This window comes from Apodemus sylvaticus, chromosome 2, assembly GCF_947179515.1.
Source record: "Apodemus sylvaticus chromosome 2, mApoSyl1.1, whole genome shotgun sequence".
Classification (NCBI taxonomy): domain Eukaryota; kingdom Metazoa; phylum Chordata; class Mammalia; order Rodentia; family Muridae; genus Apodemus; species Apodemus sylvaticus.
This window is the reverse complement of record NC_067473.1, coordinates 89,542,380-89,566,936: the sequence shown is the minus strand read 5'-3', so window position 1 is coordinate 89,566,936 and position 24,557 is coordinate 89,542,380.

Here is a 24,557-nt window from a genome sequence, read left to right as displayed (position 1 = left end):
TCCTGATCGGTCCATTGAGGAAAGTGCAGTGTTGAAGTCACCCACAATTATTGTGTTAGGTGCAATGTGTGCTTTGAGTTTTAATAAAGTTTCTTTTACGAAAGAGGGTGCCCTTGCATTTGGAGCATAGATGTTCAGGATTGAGAGTTCTTCTTGTTGTATTTTTCCTTTGACCAGCAAGAAGTGTCCCTCAGAGTCTCTTTTGATGACTTTGGGTTGAAAGTCAATTTTATCTGATATTAAAATGGCTACTCCAGCTTGTTTCCTGAGACCATTTGCTTGTAAAATTGTCTTCCAGCCTTTTACTCTAAGGTAGTGTTTGTCTTTGACCCTGAGGTGTGTTTCCTTTAAGCAGCAAAATGTAGGGTCCTGTTTGCGTATCCAGTCAGTTAGTCTGTGTCTTTTTATTGGGGCATTAAGTCCACTGATGTTAAGAGATATTAAGGAATAGTGATTGTCACTTCCTATCATTTTTGACGTTATTTTTTTAAATTTGATTGCTTAACTTCTTTTGGGTTTGATGAAAGTTTACTATCTTGCTTTTTCCAGGGTGAAGTTTCCCTCCTCGTTTTGGTGTTTTCCTCCTATTTTCCTTTGTAGGGCTGGGTTTGTGGATAGATATTGGGTAAACTTGGTTTTTTCATGAAATATCTTAGTTTCTCCATCTACGGTGATTGAGAGTTTTGCTGGATATAGTAGTTTTGGTTGGCATTTGTGTTCTCTTAGAGTCTGCATGAGATCTGCCCAGGACCTTCTAGCCTTCATAGTCTCAGGTGAAAAGTCTGCTGTGATTCTGATAGGTCTTCCTTTATATGTTACTTGGCCTTTTTCTCTTACTGCCTTTAATATTCTTTCTTTGTTTAGAACATTTGGTGTTTTGATTATTATGTGACAGGAAGTATTTTTGTTCTGGTCCAGTCTGTTTGGAGTTCTGTAGGCTTCTTGTATATTCATGGGCATCTCTCTCTTTAGGTTAGGGAAGTTTTCTTCCATAATTTTATTGAAGATATTTGCTGGCCCTTTAAGTTGTAAATCTTCACTCTCATCTATGCCTATAATCCTTAGGTTTGGTCTTCTCATTGTGTCCTGGATTTTCTGGATATTGTGGGTTACAAGCTTTTTGCATTTTGCATTTTCTTTTTCTGTTGAGTCCATGGTTTCTATGGAATCTTCAGCATCTGAGATTCTTTCTTCTATCTCTTGTACTCTGTTGTTGATATTTGCATCTCTGTCCCCTGATTTCTTCCCAAGGCTTTCTATCTCCAAAGTTGTCTCCCTTTGAGTTTTCTTAGTTGTTTCTACTTCTGATTTTAGATCCTGGATGGTTTTGCTTAGCTCTATCACTTGCTTGTTTGTGCTTTCCTATAGTTCTTTAAGAGATTTTTGTATTTCCTCTTTCATGACCTCAGCCTGTTGACCAAAGTTCTCCTGTATTTCTTTAAGTGTTTTTTGAGTTTTCTCATTGTTGGCTTTTGTATTCTCCTGGATTTCTTTCAATGATTTTTTTTGTTTCCCTTGCAAGGGCTTCTAACTTTTGATCCATTTTCTCCTAAATTTCTTTAAGTATGTCCTGCATGTGTTCCTGTACCAGCATCATGACCAGTGATTTTAAATCCAAATCTTGTTTTACTGGTGTGATGGGGTATCCAGGACATGTTGGTAGAGGTGAATTGGGTTCAGATGTTGCCATATTGCCTTGATTTCTGTTAGTGACATTCCTGCGTTTGCCTTTTGCCATCTACTTCTCACTGGTGTTAGTTTTTCTTGTCAGTGCTGGACTCACCAGTGCAAGCTGCCCCTTCCAAGTTGGCCTCTGGTGCACAGCTTACCTCCTGCACTGCCTGTAGACAGGGTGCTGCTGCCCAGGCTGTTCAGATCCCGAAGCAGGCACCCGAAGGCTCCTGCTGGGTCCCGCTGGATTTACCGAGCACACCGACTTCTCCCAGCTGGCCGCCCGGAAGCCCCTCTAGCCTCTTGCAGGATCTGGAGATGTGGTGCTGCAGCCCAGGCTGATCTCAGTCTGTTCGATCTCTGGAGTCCGAAACCAAGATGGACGTGAGCCTCTCCTGACTGGCAGGAGGCCGAGTTCTGAAGTGGCTTCCTTGCTGGCGCCGGAAAACCGCAGCTGCTTGCAGCCTGGCTGGTCAGCGAAGGTCAGTGGTGGTGGGCGCAGAGCCTAACTGGACCCTGTGTCGCCTTGGTTCCACTGTTGATGGCCCTTCAGCTGGACCAGCCACTGCTGCACTCATACTTCACTTTTTTTTAAGGCAATTCTTTTTTTTTAAATTATATCCTTCTTTTATTTGATATAGTTTTATTTACATTTCCAGTGGTTTCCCCTTTTCTATGCCTCCCACTCCTCGAAAATCCCATAAGCCCCCTTCTGTCCCCTGTCCTCCCACCCACCCCTTCCCACTTCCCCGTTCTGGTTTTGTCCTATACTGCTTCACTGAGTCTTTCCAGAACAAGGTGCCACTTCACTTTTTACTTCACTTTTTACTGAAGCCAATTTTTTTGATATATGACTACAAAATGAAAATAATTAAAAAAGAGAATTGTGACAGATGTAATTATGAGTTCAGAGAGCATGGCTGGAATTCCTAGGCTGTTCATTACTACTACAAAATAGTAAGTAAGTAGATAGTTACAGGCAGAGATTGGTTTTTAAAGATTAAAATAACTGAGCATGGACTTATCACAGAGCTGGGATATGGTTCTGTTATTGATACTTTATATATTATAAGTTTTTTTGTGTAGGTTCTCTCTCTCCCATGACACTAGCCATTTGGGAAGACTTTGTTTTGTTTTATTTTCCATTGATACTACTTTCTTTAATGTGTTAGTCTCTAAAATTCATCCCATTTATCACCCTCCTACCACAATCTCCTACTGTACTACCTGAAACTTCTTTGAGATGTAAAAGATGATAGTCTGTCTTCTATAGATTCTTCCATATTATTTAAGGGCATTAACCCTGCCTAAATGTCACCAAAAATTGTTCTTCAGTCAAGAGGTTGGAGAGAAGTCTCCATTTTAAGTATAGATCTTTAGGCCTGCACCTTGTTGTAAACCTTGGTGCTTCAAACAACCTACAACAATGGTTTCCAGTTTACTTTAGCAAACAAATTTTACATTTAGAATACTAGGGATCAAAGTACAATCAAGAATCAAAAGTATAAACTTTTGACTTCTAGAGACAAGGGATTTTATTCTCCAAAGCCAGCTTCTCATGTATTCAAAGCGAGGACCTAGTTTTGTCCTTGACACATCTTAGAGTATAGATTTGAATTACTTTAACCATCTCCTTTAATTTTATTAAACTTTGTTTAATTTGTGTGTTTTATTAATCCAAAAACAACATGATTTTTGTAAGCATTCCACATCCTGTCTTGCCACATTTTTGTATCAGAGAACCAAAACTTTACTCTTGTACTTGATAACAACTCTAGGGTTCTCTTGTGTGTAGAGTAGTACAAAACACTGGGTGTAGTTGTCCATTTAAATGTTAAAAGTTCATATAAAGTAAAACTCAGATATGTTCCTACCCAGTCATATTTATTTTAATGCTGGTTGTGAGCATTTAAGATTCCAAACTTAGTAATATCAGGTATATCTGGAGTCAAATATCCCTTTTTTTATATAGAGAATGTGGCAAGGAAGATTTAGGAAAAGACCTGAAATTGATGAGGCATCCAGAAATTCAAAATTTTTCTTTGGTATAATTTACAATAAGTGTGGAAGTTATATGTACAGTAAATACCTTACCCTCTTTAGAACCTGAAAGGAAATTTTAATGTTGCACACAAGAAGAATCTGGAGTCCTTTAAGCAGTGTCCTGTAGGTGGCCCCAGACATAAATATATATATAAAGTCTGTGGGGGTGAAAAAATGAGTTCTATAGTCTCCAAACCTTATAGAAGAGAAATGGTTTCCATGGAAGTAATTGTGTTGTTTGCATACTAGAAAGATGGTGATATTTTATGGAGCTTGAAAGTTCACATCATTAGAAATATAGGTCAGGAGACTAAATTGAGGAGAACACTTTAGGTAGGCTTTGTTGAGGCTCTAAGCTAACAAAATGCCATTATTTGGTAGAGGTGTGCAAAAACCTTATCCCCACTACTGTTGATTGTAAGAAGTATTTCAAGTGTGAGTTCTCATTAATCTTTTTCGACCTTTTGTATCCCTCTGGTTCAATGATGAGGTCTATAAAAGGAGCCTTCCAGTTTGGATAATCAAGCCTTGGGACACATCCCACAAAGCTGTAGATGGTTCCACATACAGTGTAAAACAAAACTTATAGTACCTTAAGGAGGACCATTTCCTCCATATGGACCAGGAGTCATTTAAGGGACAGTTGTTCCTCAAGTGGTTATTGTAACTTAATATCAAGCCAGCCATCACAGGTATTGGTGCAGTCTGCCTTTGTTTAAAATCAGAATCAGGAGAAGCCTTGTTCCTTTACAATAGGGAAAATAAAAGCAAAAGAAATACAATTAAGGCTTAGGATCATGCTTCCTTGTGAGCCACAGGAAGCCATAGCAGTGAGCATTTCAAGACATCCAAGTCAACTGTACTATAGTGCCATTTATCATGTTTTTAAAGAAAATTTTGAGGAATCCTACCCAGTAACAGATGTGTTTTCCTCTAGTAGAGTTCTTTGGTTTATGGTTTCAGGTTTTTACCTGGAGATATGAATCAACTGTCAACTCCCAGCCATTTGGCAGCCTTGATGATACTCAGGATCCCAGGTAGAAACTCTTCTCTTTTCCAGACCTTAGAAGGACATGGTTTCCAGAGGCTACTATCTTTGCTAACATATCATTTGAACTCCATGATATAACCTTTCTCCTATTTTCTTGTGGCACTTTTTGGAATTCACTATATATGGGGATTCATCTGAAAGACCTCTTACTTCAAGGCAACATCTAGTTTGAAGAGGGCCTTTCATATACACACATATGTTTGGTGTTAGATTTTGGAGCTCTTTTGACTAGAATTGAGATGACAAATGACAATTTAAGTTAGGCATTTTCCACAGTTCTCTTGACAAAATATTATTATGACCATAATAGTTGGGTCCATCCTTTCCCAAGTGTCCAATGTCTGTGGTCTCAAAGCAGAATACAGGGAGCATTTCATTCTTAGAACTTTAGTCATATATTGGGTCCACTCTGTCTTAGGATTTCTATTGCTGCGCAAATATCATAACCAAGAAGCAGGTTCAGGAGGAAAAGGTTTATTCAGCTTACACTTCTGTATTGCTGTTCATCAAAAAAGGAAGTCAGGATTGTAACTGAAGCAGGTTAGGAAGCAGGAACTGATGCAGAGGCCATGGAGAGATGTGACTTGCTTCCCCTGGCTTGCTCAGCCTGCTCTCTTATAGAACCCAAGAATACCAGCCCAGGGATGGTACTACCCACAAGGGACCCTCCCTTTGATCACTAATTGTAAAAATGCCTCACAGTTGGATCTCAAGGAGTCACTTCCCCAACTGAAACTCCTTTCTCTGTATAACTCCAGCCTATGTCAAGTTGATACACAAAACCAGCCAGTACACTCTGTAAGAAGTTTGTGAGGTAAGACTTGAGCATATTTATTTATATATGGTCTTTTCTCACCCAGTGGCCTCATTAGAGTTATGGAGAAATACCTCTATTGAGACAGTGACTATATGTAGTGTCTAAAATCATCAAATATTTGAAGCCAATGCAGACATATGAGTAAAGTCTCTTTGTCAGTCCTCACCTAAATAAATGCCTCTATTCTGGACTATTTCCAGGAATGGAGAGGAGGAGACTGGCCATACTTGCTATATGCCAGTATAGGCCAAACACGTGTTATCTACTGTGATGGTTAATCCATGTCCTATAACAGTCATATTATCATTTCTGGAGATTCTGGGGTGGGGCAGATATCTCCCCAAGTGGAATGAATAATGAATTCTCTTAACTCTCTTCCACAGGAAAAATACACACTATTTTCCTCATAGATCCATGATTTTCTTTAGTTACCTTCTTGTTATAGAGACCATTCATTCTCCTGGGGTATATACTTTAGCTCTAGAATATTTGTCCTGACTGGAAACAGTGTTAATTCCATGGGTATCTGTAAGTCTGCCTTTGCCTTTCTGCAAGCCAATTTCATTACAAACATTATGAATATCTTTTTGATGACATTTGATGTGGATGACTAATACTTGATTGAGAACTGGATAACTTCTAATAGATTTTGAATCACCTATTTATACTTTATAAGAAATGTGCTCACTGTTGATAGATCTTCTTTCATGATGGTCATGAAAGATCATGAAGATGAAGGAATACTTTAAATAGTGTAGCTAGGTCTTCACCAGGAAAGAACACACCAACTGGGTGATCAGTGTTAAATGGTCAGCCTGAAAATATACATATAAGTAGCAATATTCAGACTGAAGAGGTTATATTCCAAAATATATATGTCTAAACATATATGCATGCAATAATAATTAGTAGAAAGGAAGTTATAATTTGAAGGAAAGTGAGAGGGTGTGGTGATTTGAATATGCTTGGACCAGAGAGTGGCACTATTAGTAGCTCACTACCAGGAGATGTGAGCTTGTTGGAAGAAGTGTGTCACTGTGGGGTTGGTCATTGAGAAACTTTCCTCCTGGCTGCCTGGACAATAGTATTCTGTTTGCCTTTGGAACAAAATGAAGAACTCTCAGCTGCTCCAGTGCCATGCCCTGCTTGGATGCTGCCATGCTCCCACATTGATGATAATGCACTGAACTTCTTAACCTGTTGGACAGTTCCAATTAAATGTTGTCCTTTATAAGAGTTGTCTTGGTCATGTTGGCTCTTCACAGCAATGTAGATCCTAACTATGACCGATGGGTTTGTGGTAGGTTTCAAAGGAAGAGAGGGAAAGATGAAAGGTAATTACAATCTCAAAATTAGTGACAAGAAAAAAGTAGTATAGATATTAATATTTTTTTTCATTTGTCCAGAATGAATCCCTTTTTTTGAGCATTTAGTACAACCATTTGTGCCAAGGTAGAAGTGGGAATTTGAAGGCTTGGTTACTCTTTCTGGCTGACCATTGTGTTTCCTTTGTTACATTTATATACTAACATAGCTGTTCACATCAGCAAACCATACATCTTATTTATCTAAGAAGTGCTGACACAAGTTAGCCTGACTGGAACAGGTTGAAGATGTTCTCAGTATACAAGTGTCTTAGTGACTTTTATATTATTGTGTGGAGACACCATTAGGCAATTTATAAAAGAAAATATGTAATTTTTGGCTTCCTTCCACTTTTAGAGTGTAAGTCCATGACCATTATGATGGGAAGAGTAACAACAGGAAGGCATGGTGTTGATGCAAGTAAGCTGAGACCTTAGATCTTATCTGCAAGACAGGGAGAGAGAGAGAGAAGAGAGAGGGGGGAAGGGGGACAGAGAGAGAGAGACAGAGAGAGAGAGAGAGAGAGAGAGAGAGAGAGAGAGAGAGATTGAGAGAGAAGAGAAGAGAAGAGAAGAGAAGAGAAGAGGGGAGGGGAGGGGAGGGAGGGGAGGGGAGGGGAGGGAGGGGAGGGGAGGGGAGGGAAGGGAAGGGAAGGGAAGAGAAGAGAAGAGAAGAGAAGAGAAGAGAAGAGAAGAGAAGAGAAGAGAAGAGAAGAGAAGAGAAGAGAAGAGAAGAGAAGAGAAGAGAAGAGAGAGAGAAGAAACTGGGTTTGGCTTGGACTTTTGAAACCTAAAGCATACACCTAGTGATATAACTCCTCCAAGAAAGCAACATCCAATTCCCAAAACAGTTCCACTAACTAGAGAATGAACACTCAAACATACTAAAATATATGAGGCCATTGGGCCATTCTTATACAAACCACCACAAGTGTACCAGATCTGAGGAAGTTTATGTGGACATAATTGAGGCAGAAGTTAGGCTGTCATAGATTTTGATCATTACCTCTGAATTGCCTAGAAGAATTGTCAGATATTGTGTTAATTTACTTGCAGCTAATCATAGGTGCGAGTACAGAGTGCTCATGGGGCATAAGGAACTTTAATAGTTTCCCCAAAGAAAGCATAGAAGTTTTTTTTCACAAGACTGCTGAGACAGACAATTAAAGAATAGTATTGCTCCCATATGGAAAGAGTAACAGCATAATACAAATACAAAATACTACAACTCATATTTTGTTTAGATTTTGGTAGATGACTTGACCATGTTTCTAGAGCCAATATCCAAACTGCAAGGATTCATTTTGTGCCACACAGAACAGGAAAAGGTTTAGGAGATTAGGCATTCATAATTATTGGCTTCTGTGATAGCTGGTTAGAATTGCTCCAGATAAGCATCCTAGTTCAGTAGCTATGAGTCTGGAACTTGTTGAGCTCAATGAAAGAATTTTCTATAAACCTGGAATTGAGAATCCAGGTTTAAAAAAAATGTGGCAGTCTTCCTAATGGATCAAAATTGTCTCTTCTGTCAAACAATGTCAATTGTGGCTTTAATTTGAGTTGGAGACAGTTGTACTTTAATAATCAAATATATCTCTAATATTTACTTCTTGTTCAGTTATCTGGGCATTTTCCTAGGACACCAAGTAGTCTTGAGAGTCTGTTTTATTTTGGACTTTCTCTGGTAGGGTTGCATATTAAAATACCAAACATATTTTAAAGTATCTTTCTGTAGCGAATTAGTCTCTAAGAAAGTTTTGCAATGCTCTAGCAGAAAGGAAGGGACTGCTCCTTTATCTTCAAGGAGGGACAGTACAACTATAATGTTAATGAGCTACAGTGGTTTGCTTCCCTTGTTCAAATACAAACAGGTACCAAAAATCAGGGAGTAAAGGAACACCACAAAGGTATCATTTAAGTATAACACTCTGTAAAGTTTCATAAATTTGAGAACCTGAAAAAGCTTTGTTGACATTCCTAAAGTCATAGAAATATGACTGCATAGTGCTGCACCCTATCCTACAGATACTATAGACAGACTAGAAAGGACTGCTTCTTCACTTAGGGTCATTTACTCTCCCTCCTTAATTTATGCTATTGGGATAATATCTTAGAATTTAAATGGATTTTGCTTGTACAGGCAGTTTGTGCTTAACTAGAGATCTTTGCATAACAAACAGTTAGGATTTCTTGGAGGACTTTAGATGCTTAATACCTGGAATGTAAGGACATTCCAAAACTGTAGGATTACTCACACACTGCCTAGCAGTTTTCTTCCCAACAAGGTAGAATGGCACTCAGCAACAACCAGTAATCCATGATTAAAAATATGGCGTTCAATTTAACAGGTTACTGGGGGTATGCCTTATACCCCCTCAATCTTTAGATATTCATCAAATCCCAGAAAGGGTCCTGTGACTCTCCCTTCTTCCTTCTGCTAGGCCTTCTTATCTTACTACCATTCCCATTGCCAAAGACCTAGATACATTTCACTATGCTGTTCTGCTCAATTAGTTGCCATGGCTACCAGGCCATGATAATCTCTAGTCCAAAATGGTGATCTTGTTATGCCTGGGAAAAAAAAGTGCCACATTACAACACATTTAATCTCTAATCTCTTTTTAAAATATCCATTTCATTATTTTGATTGCCAAAGCAATTTCTTATGACCCCTTTGTTAAAAATTTCCTCTGTAAAGAGGCAAAGTTCAGTTTTCTCCCTTTATGTAAAATATATTCAAATTTATACTTAATAGAATGTAGTTATAAAACATTAGCTCTGGATCTGTTTTTGTTATAAACACAAAGTGATAGACTATTGTAGACTGCATCTCTAAATTCTGGTTGGGAGAGAATTGATGTCTTTTATTGAAGAAATGTACAATTTCTACTACAGAAAATTACTTGAAGAGATATGAATTTGGAATTCCTTCATCTTCATGTATCTTATTGCGAGCTGTGATGAAATATTAGAACAACAATTCTGATGTAATTATTTAAATAAATGATCATAAATCATCCTGAACAGAAAAGCATCTAGCAGGCCTAGCATGAATTGGAGATTATTTATGTTTAGGAGTGAATCCTTCTAACAAGAAAGCAAATTAGAAGTTACCCTGGGTAACTATAGGGTCAGCTACTCAGCTATTAATTAAGTGATCTCTCTACAAGATGCCAAAGACATGACATGCTAAAATGAAATTTCATAAGGCCAACATAAACAAGTAAGTGATTCTAGATTTCTAGATTTTACTAATTTGCCATACCATGATTAAGTTACCAGTTACTTTAAGAGTTATACAATAAAAGATAACTTATTCTTAATTAAAAATGTTCAATAAGTTAATGGTCACACACTTTTCATGAATAATGAAATTCACAAAAAAATATTTTTACTTTAAAAATAATATGCAATTATTTAAATAGTAATTTTCTATGTGTGTAAAAACTCTATTGGATAAAAAATTTTAAGACTGATAATTTTTATAGCTTTTGGAGATGTTTGAAAAGAGACAAGTCAATATGCAGATAAAAGAACTTACATAGAGATAGGCCTTGTGTGAAAATTCCTTTCTATTTTAGGGCCTGGAAAAGGTTTGTCCTGTGAAAAGGCTAAAGTCAAATAATTTATTAGGTGACATAGTAGGCTTGGGCATTCTCATCAGTATGCTATGGTAGAAATATAGAAAAATACGTTAGAATCTTCATAATGTCAGGATTTATTGGATAGGGATACATTTCTGAAATTTAGTGATTTAAATGACTGCAACTAATAATGTAATCATACCTACTTTGGCATCACGGCCAATGTGAATTCAGGTTCTTTAATTCAAATCTAAATTACTAAGATTAACTTATATCACACAGCACATAAATATGCATACATATATTTATGCATATATGGTTTACAGAATAGACACAAGTTAGAGACTGCTGTAGCTTTTAGAAATGAGTGGAGAGACTTTCTATATTGATAAGATAACAAAGCAGAAAGCTGGAGGGAGCTGCTAGAGTGAAGATAAGCAAGTGAAGCTGTTCCAGCTGTGAGGTGAAAGGGTGAGCCAGAGTCCATGTGCAGAAAATAGCACATTTTGGTCCAGGTCCAGTCTGGTGAACACAGGGACAAGGAGCCATTTAAGTAGACTATATTAACAGCTGGTATTAAGATAAATGAAAAATCTGAGTTGAGGAGCCCTTTCTTATCAGTCCTCAAAACACACATGTAGTTTCAAATGATAGGTTGCTATGGGACCATGCTGCTACATTGTTAGATCCAGATGAGGGAGTGACACTCTAGCATGTCTGATGTTATTTTCATATACCCGTGTGCCTCTCACATCTCAATATATCAGATAAACTGATAGGGTAGTTTTCTCTCTCTCTCTCTCTCTCTCTCTCTCTCTCTCTCTCTCTCTCTCTCTCTCTCTCTCTTTTATTAGATATTTTCTTTATTTACATTTCAAAAGTTTTCCCCCTTCCTGGTTTCCCATCTGAAAACCTCCTATTCATTCCCCCTCCCCCTGCTGACCAACCTACCCACTCCTGCTTCCTATCCCAATCAAAAGTCACTTCTCAGTCAGTTCTGGGTTGACAGTGCTTGAAAGATGAGAAAACTCATGGGATTTACTCCTTATTTCTCTCAAAATGGGTAAGATGGTACTTCTAAATAGAGTCTCTTAGTATAAGAGATAGCCTGAAAAGAACAGTTTATACAACAAGGAATAACTTAAGAGTAGAGAACAGTCTGTTCTCATCAATCATCAATTCTAATATCTATATTTTTGCATTATTAAATCAAATGTATTTAAAATATAGTTCCTGGAAGGAAGCTTCAGCTGCCCTAAATTCCAAAATATTCTATTTTTATTGTTGTTGTTGTTCTAGCTGTATATTAGTTTAAATTTCTGGACTGGTGGAAATAAAATTCCTTCTTATGCATGGTGATATTCTAAAAATCAATAACTTTATTCTTTAAAACTACTTATAACATAAGAAATTTAAGTACAGGAAAGATTATACTTGTTAGGCATTTACTGTTCTTCAACTGAACAAATTCAAGTATCATTTAATAATATTATCATTATAATTGGACAAAAATGCACACACAAGTATGCCTTCAATATCTTATTTTCTCTCACAACTCTGCCAGGGTAACAGATAGCAATCCAGACCTCTTCCCACACTTAGAGACAGATTAACTTCCAAGAGGACCTTCACAATCAGGATTACAGGAGGGACAGGATCCAGTAAGAGACAGCAAGGACAGTTATCACTTGAGATAACCAGATGGGGAGAGGCAAGCACAAGAACATAGGCAACAGAAATAATTGACACTTGGCACCATCAGAATGCAAATCTTCCACACAGCAAGCCATGGCTATCCTAACACATATGTAAAGCAAGTTTCTGACTTAAAAGTCTATCTCATGATGATGATAAAGTACCTGAAGAATGACATAAATAACTTGCTTAACGAAATATAGGAAAACATAGGTAAACCAGGAGAGCCCTTAAAGAGTAAACACACAAATATCTTAAGAAATACAGGAAAGCACAGTCAAACAGATCAATGAATTGAACAAAAACTTCAGGATCTAAAATTGGAAATAGAAACAATAAAGAAATCACAGAGCAAGGCAACCCTGGAGATGGGACACCTAGGAAAGAGGTCAGGAGTTACAGATGCAATCATCTTCAATGGAATACAAGAGCTAGAAGATAGAATCTCAGGCATAGAAGATACCATAGAATATACTGAAAAAACAAACAAACTAACTAACAAAAACACTCAAAGTAAACACAAAGTGCAAAAAGCACCTAATTCAAAACATCCAGAAAATTAAGGACACAATGAAAGACCAAAGTTAATAATAGTAGGAATAGAAAAGAGAGAATATTCCCAATGTAAAGGGCCAGGAAATATTTTCAGCAAAATCATAGAAGAAAACTTTCCTAACCTAAAGAAAGAGACAGTCATAAATGTACAAGAAACCTACATGACATCAATATATTGTAACAGTAAATAAATTCCTCCTGCCATACAATAATCAAAATATTAAATACAGAGAACAAAGACAGGATATTAAAACTGGTGAGGGAAAAAGGTCAAGTAACATAAAAAGGCAGACATATCAGAATTACATAAGACTTATAGAGACACTAAAAACCAGATCTTGGACAGATGTAGTGCAGACCCTAAGAGAACACTAATGCCAGCCCAGGCTACTAGATCCAGCAAAACTCTAAATCAACATAGTCAACCCTACAGAGGATAGTAGAAGGAAAACTCCAACTCAACAAGGGAAAGTAAATGAAATGAAAAAAAACAAGAAATTAATCATTTCATAACAAATGGAAAAGAAGAGAATCACACAAACATAATTCTACCATTAACAACAACAACAACAACAACAATACACAGGAAGCAACAATCATTGGTCCTTAAGATCTCTCAAAATCAATGTTCTCATTTCCCCAACAGCAAGACAGACTTGCAGGCTGGATATGAAAACAGGACTCAGCATTTTACTGCATACAGGAAACACACCTCAGTGACAAAGACGGACACAGCCTCAGACTAAAAGGCTAAAAAATTTTTCCAAGCAAATGGTCCCAAGAAACAAGCTGGTGTAGCCATTCTAATACCAATAAAATAGACTTTCAGCCAAAAGTTATCAAAAGACATGGGGAAGGATACTACATATTCCTCAAAGGAAAAATCCACCAGGATAAACTCTCAAATCAGAATATCTGCACCCCAAAGCTAGGGCACCCACAATTGTAAAAGAACCTCACTAAAGCTTATATTGATCCTCATACAATAACAGTAGGAGACATAAATAACTCACTCTTGCAAATAAACAGATCATGAAAACAGAAACTAAACTGAGACACAGTGAAAGTAACAGAAATTTTGAACAAATGTATTTAACAGTTTCTGTAGAATCATCCTAGAACAAAAGAATATGCCTTTTTCTCAGCTCCTCAAGGTACATTGTCCAAAACTGACCATATAATTAGACACAAAAGAAGCCTCAATAGATACAAGAAGATTGAAATAATCCAATGCATTCTATTAGATAACCACAGACTAAGGTTAGACTTCATTAACAACAAAAACAACAGAAAGCACACATACTCAAGGAAACTGAACAACTCTCTGCTCAATGATAACATGATGAGGGAAGAAATAAAGAAACTAAAGAATTTTTGGAATTTAGTAAAAATGAAGGCACAGCATATTCAAACATATGGGACTCCATGTACTAAGAAGAAAATTCATAGCACTGAATACCAAGACCCATGAGGACATGGGCACTGGGGGAAAGTTCCTGAATAGAATACCAACAGCTTATGCTCTAAGATCAAGAATTGACAAATGGGACCTCATAAAACTACAAAGTTTCTGTAAGGCAAAGGACACTGTCAAAAGGACAAAACATCAACCAACAGATTGGGAAAGGATCTTCACCAACCCTAAATCTTACAGAGGGCTAATATCTAATATATGCAAAGAATTCAAGAAGGTAGAACACAGAGAACCAAATAACCCCATTAAAAAGTGGGGTACAGAGCTAAACAAAGAATTTTCACAGGAAGAACTTCGGAGGGCTGAGAAACACTTTAAGAAATGATCAACATCATTAATCATTAGGGAAATGCCAATCAAAAGAACCCTGAGATTTCACCTCACTCCAGTCAGAATGACTAAGGTCAAAAACTCAGGAGACAGCAGGTGCTGGCAAGGATATGGAGAAAGAGGAACACTCCTCCACTGCTGGTGGGATTGTAAGATGGTGCAACCACTTTGGAAATCTGTCTGGAGGTTCCTCAGAAAACTGGGCATGGCACTTCCAGAGGACCCTGCTATACCACTCCTGGGCATATACCTACAGGATTCCCCAGCATGCAATAAGGACACATCCTCCACTATGTTCATAGCAGCCCTATTTGTAGTACCCAGAAGCTGGAAAGAACCCAGGTGTCCCTCAGTGGAGGGATGGATACAAAAAATGTGGTATATTTACACAATGGAGTACTATTCAGCCATTAGAAACAATGAATTCATGAAATTCTTAGACAAACAGATGGAGCTAAGTGAGGTAACCCAGTCTCAAAAGATCAATCATGATACGCACTCACTGATAAGTGGGTATTAACCTAGAAACTTGGAATACCCAGGACATAATCCACATATTAAATGATGTCCAAAAAGAACGGAGGAGTGGCCCCTGGCTCTGGAAAGACTCAGTGCAACAGTATAGGTAAATACCAGAACAGGGAAGTGGAAAGGAGTAGATGGAGGAACAGGGGGAGGGAAGAGGGCTTATGGGACTTGTAGGGAGTGGGGACCCAGAAAAAAGGAAATCATTTGAAATGTAAATAAAGAATACATCGAATAAAATAAAATAAAATAAAATAAAATTGGAGATATATACTAGCAACTTTAAGAGTACATCTGAAAGTTCTAGAACAAAAAGAAGCACATACACCCAAGAGGAGTAGAAGGGAGGAAATAATTAAACTCAAAGTTGAAATCAACCAATTAGAAACAAAGAGAAACATATGAAGAGTCAACAAAAGTAAGAGCTGCTTCATCGAGAAAATCAACAATATGGATAATCCCCAAAACAAACTAACTAAAGGGCTCAGAGACAGTATCCAAATTAGCAGAATTAGAAATGCAAATGGAAACATAACAACAGAAACTGAGGAAATTCAAAAAAAATCATCAAATTCTACTACAAAAGCTTGTACTCAACCCACTGGAAAATCTAGATGAAATGGATGGTTTTCTAGACAGATACCAGTTATCAAAGTTAAATCCGAACCGGATAAATTATCTAAAAATTCTCAAAACCCATAAGGAAGTAGAAGAAGTCATTTAAATATTCCTACATCCCCAAAAAAGTCCAAGGCCAGATGGTTTTAGTGCAAAATTATATCAGACCTTCAAAGAAGACATACTACAAATACTTCTCAAACTATTTCACAAAATAAAAAACAGAAAGAATACTACCTAATTCAATCTATGAAGCCACAGTTAGACTAATACCTAAACCATACAAAGACCCCCACAAAAATAGAGACCTTCAGACCAATTTGCTTGTGAATATCCAAACAAAAATACTCAATAAAATTCTTACAAACCAAATTCAAGAACACATCAAAGCCATAATTCACCACTATCAAGCAAGTTTCAACCCATGGGTTTCATCCCAATATATGAAAGTCCTTTAATGTACTCTACTATATAAACAAACTCAAAGAAAATATTCATATAATCATATCTTCAGATGCTGAAAAGGCCTTTGACAAAATAAAATACCACCTCATGGTCAAAGTATTGGAGAGATCAGGAATTCATGGCACATACATAAACATAATAATAGCAAACCAACAGTGAACAGCAAATTAAATAAAGAGAAAACTGAAAAAATCCCACTAAAATCAGGGACAAGACAAGTCTGCCCACTCTTCCAGTATCTATTCTATATAATACTTGAAGTTCTACCTAGAGCAATTAGATAACAAATAGAAGTTCCAGTGACAGAAAGGAAAACATTAAAGTATCATTATTTGCAGATACAAAAATACTCAATAAAATTGTTAAAAACCAAATTCAAGAACATATCAAAACAATCGTTCACCGCTATCCAGTATGTTTCATCCCACAGATGCAGGAATAGTCCAATATCTGAAAATCCATGAATGCAATTTTACCCAAAAAAATCTACCTGATAATTAACTTGAACAAATCAGTAGCCTTCCTCTACGTAAAGGGTAAATAGGCTGGGAAAAAAATTAGGGAACAACACCTTCACAATAGTCGCAAACAATATAAAATAGCATGGTGTAACTCTAACCAAAAAAGTGAAATATTTGATGAGAACTTCAGGGCTCTAAAGAAAGAAATAGAAGAAGACCTCAGGAGAATGAAAGATCTTCTATGATTAAGTATCAGTAGGATTAACATAGTACAAATGGCCATCCTACCAAAGACAAATTATAGATGCAATGCAATCCTCATCAAAATTCCAAGTCAATTCTTCAAAGGGAAAGAAAGAGCATTTCTTAACATCATCAGGGATAACAAAAACCTATGATTGCAAAAGCAATTCTCAAAAATAAAAGAACTTCTGGGGGAATCACCATTTCTGACCTCAAGATGTACTACAGAGCAATAGTGATAAAAAGTGCATGGCATTGGCAAAGAGACAGAACAGTCAATACAACAGAATTGAAGATCCAAAAACAAACCCATATGCCTATGGCCAATTGATCTTTGCAATGGAAGCCAAAAAACATATAGTGGAAAAAGAAATCATTTTCAATGAATGGTGCTGGACTAACTAACTGGTGATCTGTATGTAGAAGAATGTAAATTGATCTATTTTTATTCTTTTAACAAAGTTCAAGTCCAAGTAGATCAAGAAGCTCCACATAAAACCAGATATGCTGAATCAAATAGAAGAAAATGTGAGAAAGAGCCTTGAAACCATTAGTTTTAAAATTGGGAAAATTGGGGAAATTTCCTGAGCATAGAAGAACATCAATGGCTCAGGCTCTAAGGTCAACAGTTGACAAATGGGATCTCATGAAACTGAAAAGAAACGGTAAGGCAAAGGACACTGTCAATGGGAAAAAATGGTGTCCTTCAGATTTGGAAACAGTCTTTATCAACTCAACATCTGATAGAGGACTAACACCCAAAACATAAAAAGTACTCAAGAAGTTAGACTCCAGAAAAACCAAATAACTCAACTAAAAATGGCATACAGAATTAAACAAACAATTCTCAACTGAGTAAACTCAAATGGCCAGGAAGAACATAAAGATATGTTCAATATTCTTAGTCATCAGGGAATTGCAAATCAAAACAACCCTGAGATTCCAAATTACACCAATCACAATGGCCAAGATCGAAAACTCAGGTGGTATCACATGCTGGTAATGATGTGGAGAAAGAGGAACACTCTTTTATTGCAGGTAGGATTGCAAGCTAGTGCAGCCACCTTGTAAATCAATCTGTTGGTGCCTCAGAAAATTGGAAATAGTTCAACCTGAAAACCCAGCTCTAGCACTACTGGGCATATACCCAAAAGATATTCCATTATATAACAAGCACATGTGCTCCACTGTGTTCATAGCACATTTATTTATAATAACCAGAAGCTAGAATAAACCCAGATGTCCCTCAATGAAAGAATAGATACAGAAAATGTGATAAGTTTATACAATGGAATACTACTCAGCTATTTTAAATGATATCATGAATTCTGTATGTAAATAGATGGAACTCAAAATATTATCCTGGGTGAGGTAACCCAGACCCCAAAAGACATAAATGGTATATACTCACTGATAAATAGATATTAGCCCAAAAGCTAAGAATATCAATGATACAACTTACAGACCATATGAAACTTCCAAAGAAGAAAAGCCAAATTTTGGATGTTTCAAATCCACTTAGAAGAAGGAGCAAAGTAATCACCGGAGGCAGAGCAAGGGAGGGACTTGGGTAAGAGAAGGGGATGGGGAGGAAAAGAAAGGTAGGTCAGGGCCAGATATTGGAAGAGACAGGAAAGAAGTCTGGAGGGCCAGGAGAACAAATAGAAATAAGTAGCACTGAGAGTTTGGGGACTAGTGGACCCACTAGAAAAAGGAAAGTTTTTGAAATGTAAACAAAGAATATAGAAAATAAATTAAGAAAAAAAGAAAGTCCCAGAAGCCAGGGATGTGAGAGGCTTCCAGGATTCAATGGAGGTGACAATAGCAGAAATACACAATAGCAGGGAGATATGATCTGAAGAGACCACCTCCATTAGATAGACATGGACCCCCATGGAGGTGTGGTGCCACCCACTCATCTCAAAATTTTTAACTGAGAATTGTCCCCGTGTAAAGGAAATGGAGAGAAAAAAATGAAGAAGAGGCTGTAAGAAAGGTCATCCTGAGAACACCCTTCCCTGTGATCCATTCCTTCTGCAGACACCAAACTCTGACACTATTGCTGAGGCCAAGATGTGCTAGCAGGCAGAAGCCTGGTATGGTTGTCCTCCCAAAGGCTTTGCCAGCACCTGACTGAGACAGATACAGATACTATCTTACTGAACCCAAAGGAAGAGTCAGGGAAAGGGCTGAAAGAACTGAAGGAGATTGCAACCCTCTAGAAAGAACAACAGTATTAACTAACTAGACCTCTCAGAGCTTCCCAGAACGAAACCACCAACCAAAGAGTATATATGGCTCCTACTACATATGTGACAGAGGACTGCCTTATCTGGCATCAGTGGGAGGGGAAGTGCTTGGTCCTGTGGAGGTTTGATGCCCCAGAGAAGGTGGATGCTAGAGGGGTGATGCAGGAGTAATTGGTTGTGTGTGGGAGCACCGTCTTAGAGGCAAAGGGGAGGGGGATAGGGTGGGATGTTTGTGAAGGGGAGATCAGGAAGTGGGACAATAATTGAAATGCACACAAATAAAATGACTAATAAATAAAAGATAAAAAGTCTAATTTTCTATTGGCAGCACAATATTCTATCTTTAAATCATTTACATCTCTGTTAAATATGAAACTCTTAGTTTTTTATTCTATCTAGAATGGGAGTTGGTTTCTTTTGCCCTGAAGCAATAGCACTGCCACTATTCAGGAGAACAGAGCATTCTTGGTGATCCAGCTTGTAGAGGTAGTGAATAACGTTGAAGAATGAAAGCAAGTGCCCAGACACTGTCTGGAATCCACTGTGCCTTTGGCCATTTCTTAGTGTTCCTGTCTGCAAGTCTGCTTAAATCTCTAAGACAAGGGTAGAATGGGAACTGTACTTTAGGACTGGCACAGGTGAGGAAAAAACAGCAATATTTTATTGTAGCCTAAATTGCTTCTGCAGTGCTATTTGGACAGTCAGAACAAATTTACTTAATTTTAAATTATCTTTTTAAGCCAGTAGATTTGTGTCAGCTAACTTCAGCTACCTTTAAGTGCCAATTTAATAACAAATTGTACAGAAATAAAACTACATGTCAGACATGAATGAAATGAAAAGCAATCAGCAAAGAACAAAAACCCTAAAGCACAAAAATGCAACCACAGCATTCAGCTACAGAGTGTTTGCATCTTGTCACGAGTTATTAACAATGAGGGACTTGGCAGCCAAATTGTTATAGTTACCAAGCACATGCCTCTTGATTTTTAAAGTTTGTTTTGTTTCCTTCATTTTGAGATTATATTTTCTTCTTAAACATTTGTCTCAACTAAAAACCAATTTTGGAAAATCTAAAAGTTTGCCTTTGGGCTGCAAGTAGCAATAGTAGAGAATTTTCAGAAGTTATTGAGAAGAAGAAAAGGATAAGGAAGAGGATTTTATGCCCTTACCTGGGGATTCTGGACAAAATGAAATAACTTTATGAAAGAAAGGCTCAAGACACATTTACAAACATTGCAGAATGTTCCTTTTTGAGGAAGACCGATTTACAGATAAGCTGTGCTCCTTTATTTCAAATGCATTTTTGTTATTCAGAACTTTTCAGCCCTGCAAAGGACTTCAGGCTTTAGTTGAACAGTTTCTAAAGATCATTCAGCCAAGGAGGACAGGTTTGCTTTGCACAGCCTGGCATCTCTCATGTTTACAAGGTTTCTTTGAAGGGGTGTCAGAAAGAAACAGAATTTCTTTTTCTAGTTTAAAGAATACAAAGATTGGAAGAAGCAGGGAATGAGCATGTCCATGAACTGTTAAAGGCAGTTTTTAAATACATATATAATTGTAACTTTCAACTCTATTTGGTAGGTGCCCGAGTCATAAAAGGCTGTTCCTCACCACACCCAGAGTTTGGGAAGAAATGAAAGAGATATTGACTTTTCTTTGAAAATACTTTTGTATAATTGTAATTGTTTTTTACTTGTGTTGTAATTTTTTGTCTATGGTAAAACACACATGCATTTTAGGATATGTGTCCTAATGAAGGTTTCCTTTGATGGAGAGTGTTCTTCCTCTGATGAGTGATGGTTTGTCTTACTTTGAGAAAGTTTCTTCTCTTTGTATGTGTCTCTGTCATCCTGTCTCCATCCCTGTCTTCCTCTTTTTTTGTCTCTGCCTCTTTTTCTCTCCCCTTTTGCTGATTCACTTAGGTGATATTTACCTTATAAATCTTTTTGTCTTAACATTGAAATACCTTGTGAAATTTTGGAATTCAGTGTCATTCTACATATTTATTAATAAATATTATTTGAGTCCTTACCATATGACAAATCCTGTATAATTTTTTGAAAACTAGAGAGAGAAGAGAAAGGAAGTATAACTATTACCATTCACCCATCCATCCATCCATCCATCTATCCATCCATCATCAATTTATACTAAAATAAAACAAAAATTATCACATCAAAATTGTACAAGACAAATCAACAGAAGGAAACCCAAGAGAATGCACAAGAATCAGAGACATCTTTATTTTTACATGCTCAGGATTTCTGTAAAAAGCATTAACCAGGACATAATATATATGCAGAGGACCTGGTTCATACCCCCTGAAGACCCTGGTCATGCTGCAGTTTCTGTAAGTTCAAATGAGCTTTGCTTATATTGATTTAGAGAGTCTTGGTGCCTTGTCTATCCTTGGTGCCTCCAACCTGTCTGGCTCTTACACTCTACATCTCCTCTTCCAAGGCGTTTCCAGCGCTTTAAGGGGAGAGATTTGGTTGAAACATTCCATTAAGGGAAGAATATTTCAAGATATCTTTCTGTCTATGTATAATGTTTGGCTATGTGTCTCTACATTTATACCAATTTCCTTAATAAAGGGGTGCTTTTCTGATGATAGCTTCTTTTCCAACTTGCATCTCATTGATCTACTTCAGTTACCTCATTGCTCCATCTAAGACATCAAGTATTGAGTGGGCCCAGAGAGAGTGGACTATCTTGTTTTCTTCCTTATATCAGTGGAAATGCTTTAAGAAAATTGGTCTGTAATTATTTTTCTTTGTTAGGCCTTTTTATGCCTACAGAAAAAAATAGTTTTATCTCTAAATAGCAAATTAACCAAATATCTGAAAGCTCTAGAATAGAAAGAATAAATTACACCCAAGAGGAGTAGGTGGCAAGAAATAATCAAACTTGGAGCCAAAATAAATAAAAAAAAACAACAAACAAAAATAATACAAAGTAGCAATGAAATAATGTTTACTTTTGGAGAAAATTAGTAAAATCAACAAGCTCTTATACAAATTAATTATAAGGGGAAGAGAGACAATCCAATTAACAAAATTAAAAATGAGAAAGGGGAGCATAATATAAGACACTGAGGAAATCCAGAAAATCATTAGGATTTACTTTAAAAATCTACTCCATCAAATTATAAATTCTAAATAAATGTATAATTTTCTTTAAATATACCACCTACCCACATTAAGGATCAGATAAACAGTTTAAATAGACAATTAAAGCACAGTTAAATAGCAGTATTAAAAGTCTTCCAAATGTCCCCAAGAGCTTAGAACAAGATGAATTTAGCAAAGAATTCTACCAGACTTGTGAAGAAGAATTAATGGCAAAAGTCCTAAATATTATACAAATAGAAACATAAGAAATATTGCCAAATTCATTTTATAAGGCCATAGTTACCCTGATACCCAAACTTCCCTTCATCCTCTCTTCCCATCTCTCTATATCACCTTTCTCTTTTAAAATAAATAATATTAGTGTAAAAATGAGAATTCAACTGCATTTGTAGGTCTTATTAAAGTATATACATGAATATATAACAAAACTAAAGAAAAATTGTGTTATACTTTCTAAACATTATAAAGAAAATAAATAAATACATGAGAAAACTTGACCACTAGTCTTTTTTATTCTGTTTGTCTTTTCTACCTCTTTTGTTTTGAAGAACTTTCATATGATCCAGGGATACATGAGAGAACTCTAGGATCTTATACAATCTGTAGTCTGATGCAAAATAAAGAAGAATATTTCAATTTTTGTATTTAAAGCATTACCATATAAAATGATCATTGGTAAATTCAAAAGAAGTTTTTATCAACTGTGTGAGTTTACTTGTATCTGACTACTTCCACAGAACAGTGAGATTTTTCTCCAGCAAAATCTTTCACTACTCTCAATATAAACCAATGGTAATTTGACAAAATGCACACCTCTCACCTATTTATTTTTTAAATGGACATTTTAAATTAATTAATATTTTTGAAAGTGAGGCTTAAAGTGAATACAGACATATTCTCCCCTCTAAAAAATTTGTTTGAAATCTTTTAAGTTGGTTAATGCATTTAAAATAACTCAGAGGTACTAAAATAAAATATTGTCACATTAAGTCATAAAAATGAAGCATTTTTGAGTCAAAACAGGCTTCAATTGCAATGAAAGTTCAAGTTTAATAGAGCTGAAGGAGAACATATTTTATTTTCTGAGTGCATGTGCACATACATGCATACCCGTGTGTGTATGTGTGTTTGCTATGCTGTTCCTGAGTCCAAAAGGAGGCATTAGGTAAAAGACGACTCTGGAAATAAGGCTATGCAGCCGGGAGAAGAAACCTTTTCAATCTGCTTGGGCAGACAAGATTAAAAGGAAGACCCAGGGCTACCAGCACAGACATGAAGGATATCTACTTTGCAGAGCAGGGTAGCTTAAAAAGGAACTCTAGCATAGAATTGATTCCTAAGACCTGTCTATAAGGAAAGCAAGTTGAGCAATAGAAAAAAGCCATCAGATAGCTATTGATAAAATTCTCAGGTTATAGTTAGTGATAATTTCATGTTCTTCTAAAGACTGAAAGGGTAGTTAAGTCTGGTAGAAATTTCACTAGCTAAAGAGACTGTAAATATGCTCAGTGCTCAGGAAACAGAAATGATACAAATATGGAGAAATTTATGATTTGTTGTCCTGCAAAATACTCAAGCTAGTTTGACAGTATCCCTTATTGAACTAAGGAAGTTATAATGTACTTCCTCTTACTACTTTTTAAAATATTAAGAAAAATATATCTTGATGAAGGCTATTTCAAAGAACATCATCCTTTTTATGCACAACTATATTTTGTATAATGTTTCCAGAGTGAATCTAAGCCAACCATTCTGTATTGCACAATTGTGTAATAAGAATATATGGAACAAGATTAGACAAAAACAATAGATGCCTTAAATACATAAGATAGGAAGACATCACAGGCTTATGAGGCATCTGACCAAAGACATTGTAGGGTATTATTGAAGAGATACTTGAATGACAGAAAGGTCCACTCACTTACATTCTGCATCCAAATTAACTAAAGCCAATTATTGGACAAACAAAATCTGGTGATATTTGTTTTCAGCAGACCTATACTAGAAGAAGCATTATTAAGTTGTCCAGGATGATAAATGAGGCCAGATGGAAAATTAAATTTACATGGTGAATTACATGGTGAACATATGAATACACAGAAAAGAACTTACAAAAATCAGAAAAGAGGAAATGACATTAAAGATTTGAGGTCCCGCCCACAGAGCTTCGGTTCCAATCCTGAGGCCTCTGGCGGGAGCCTTCAGATCTACACTTCAGGATCCAGAACAGCCTGGGCTACAATACCACATCTCCAGGCCCTGCAAGAGGCGAGAAGGG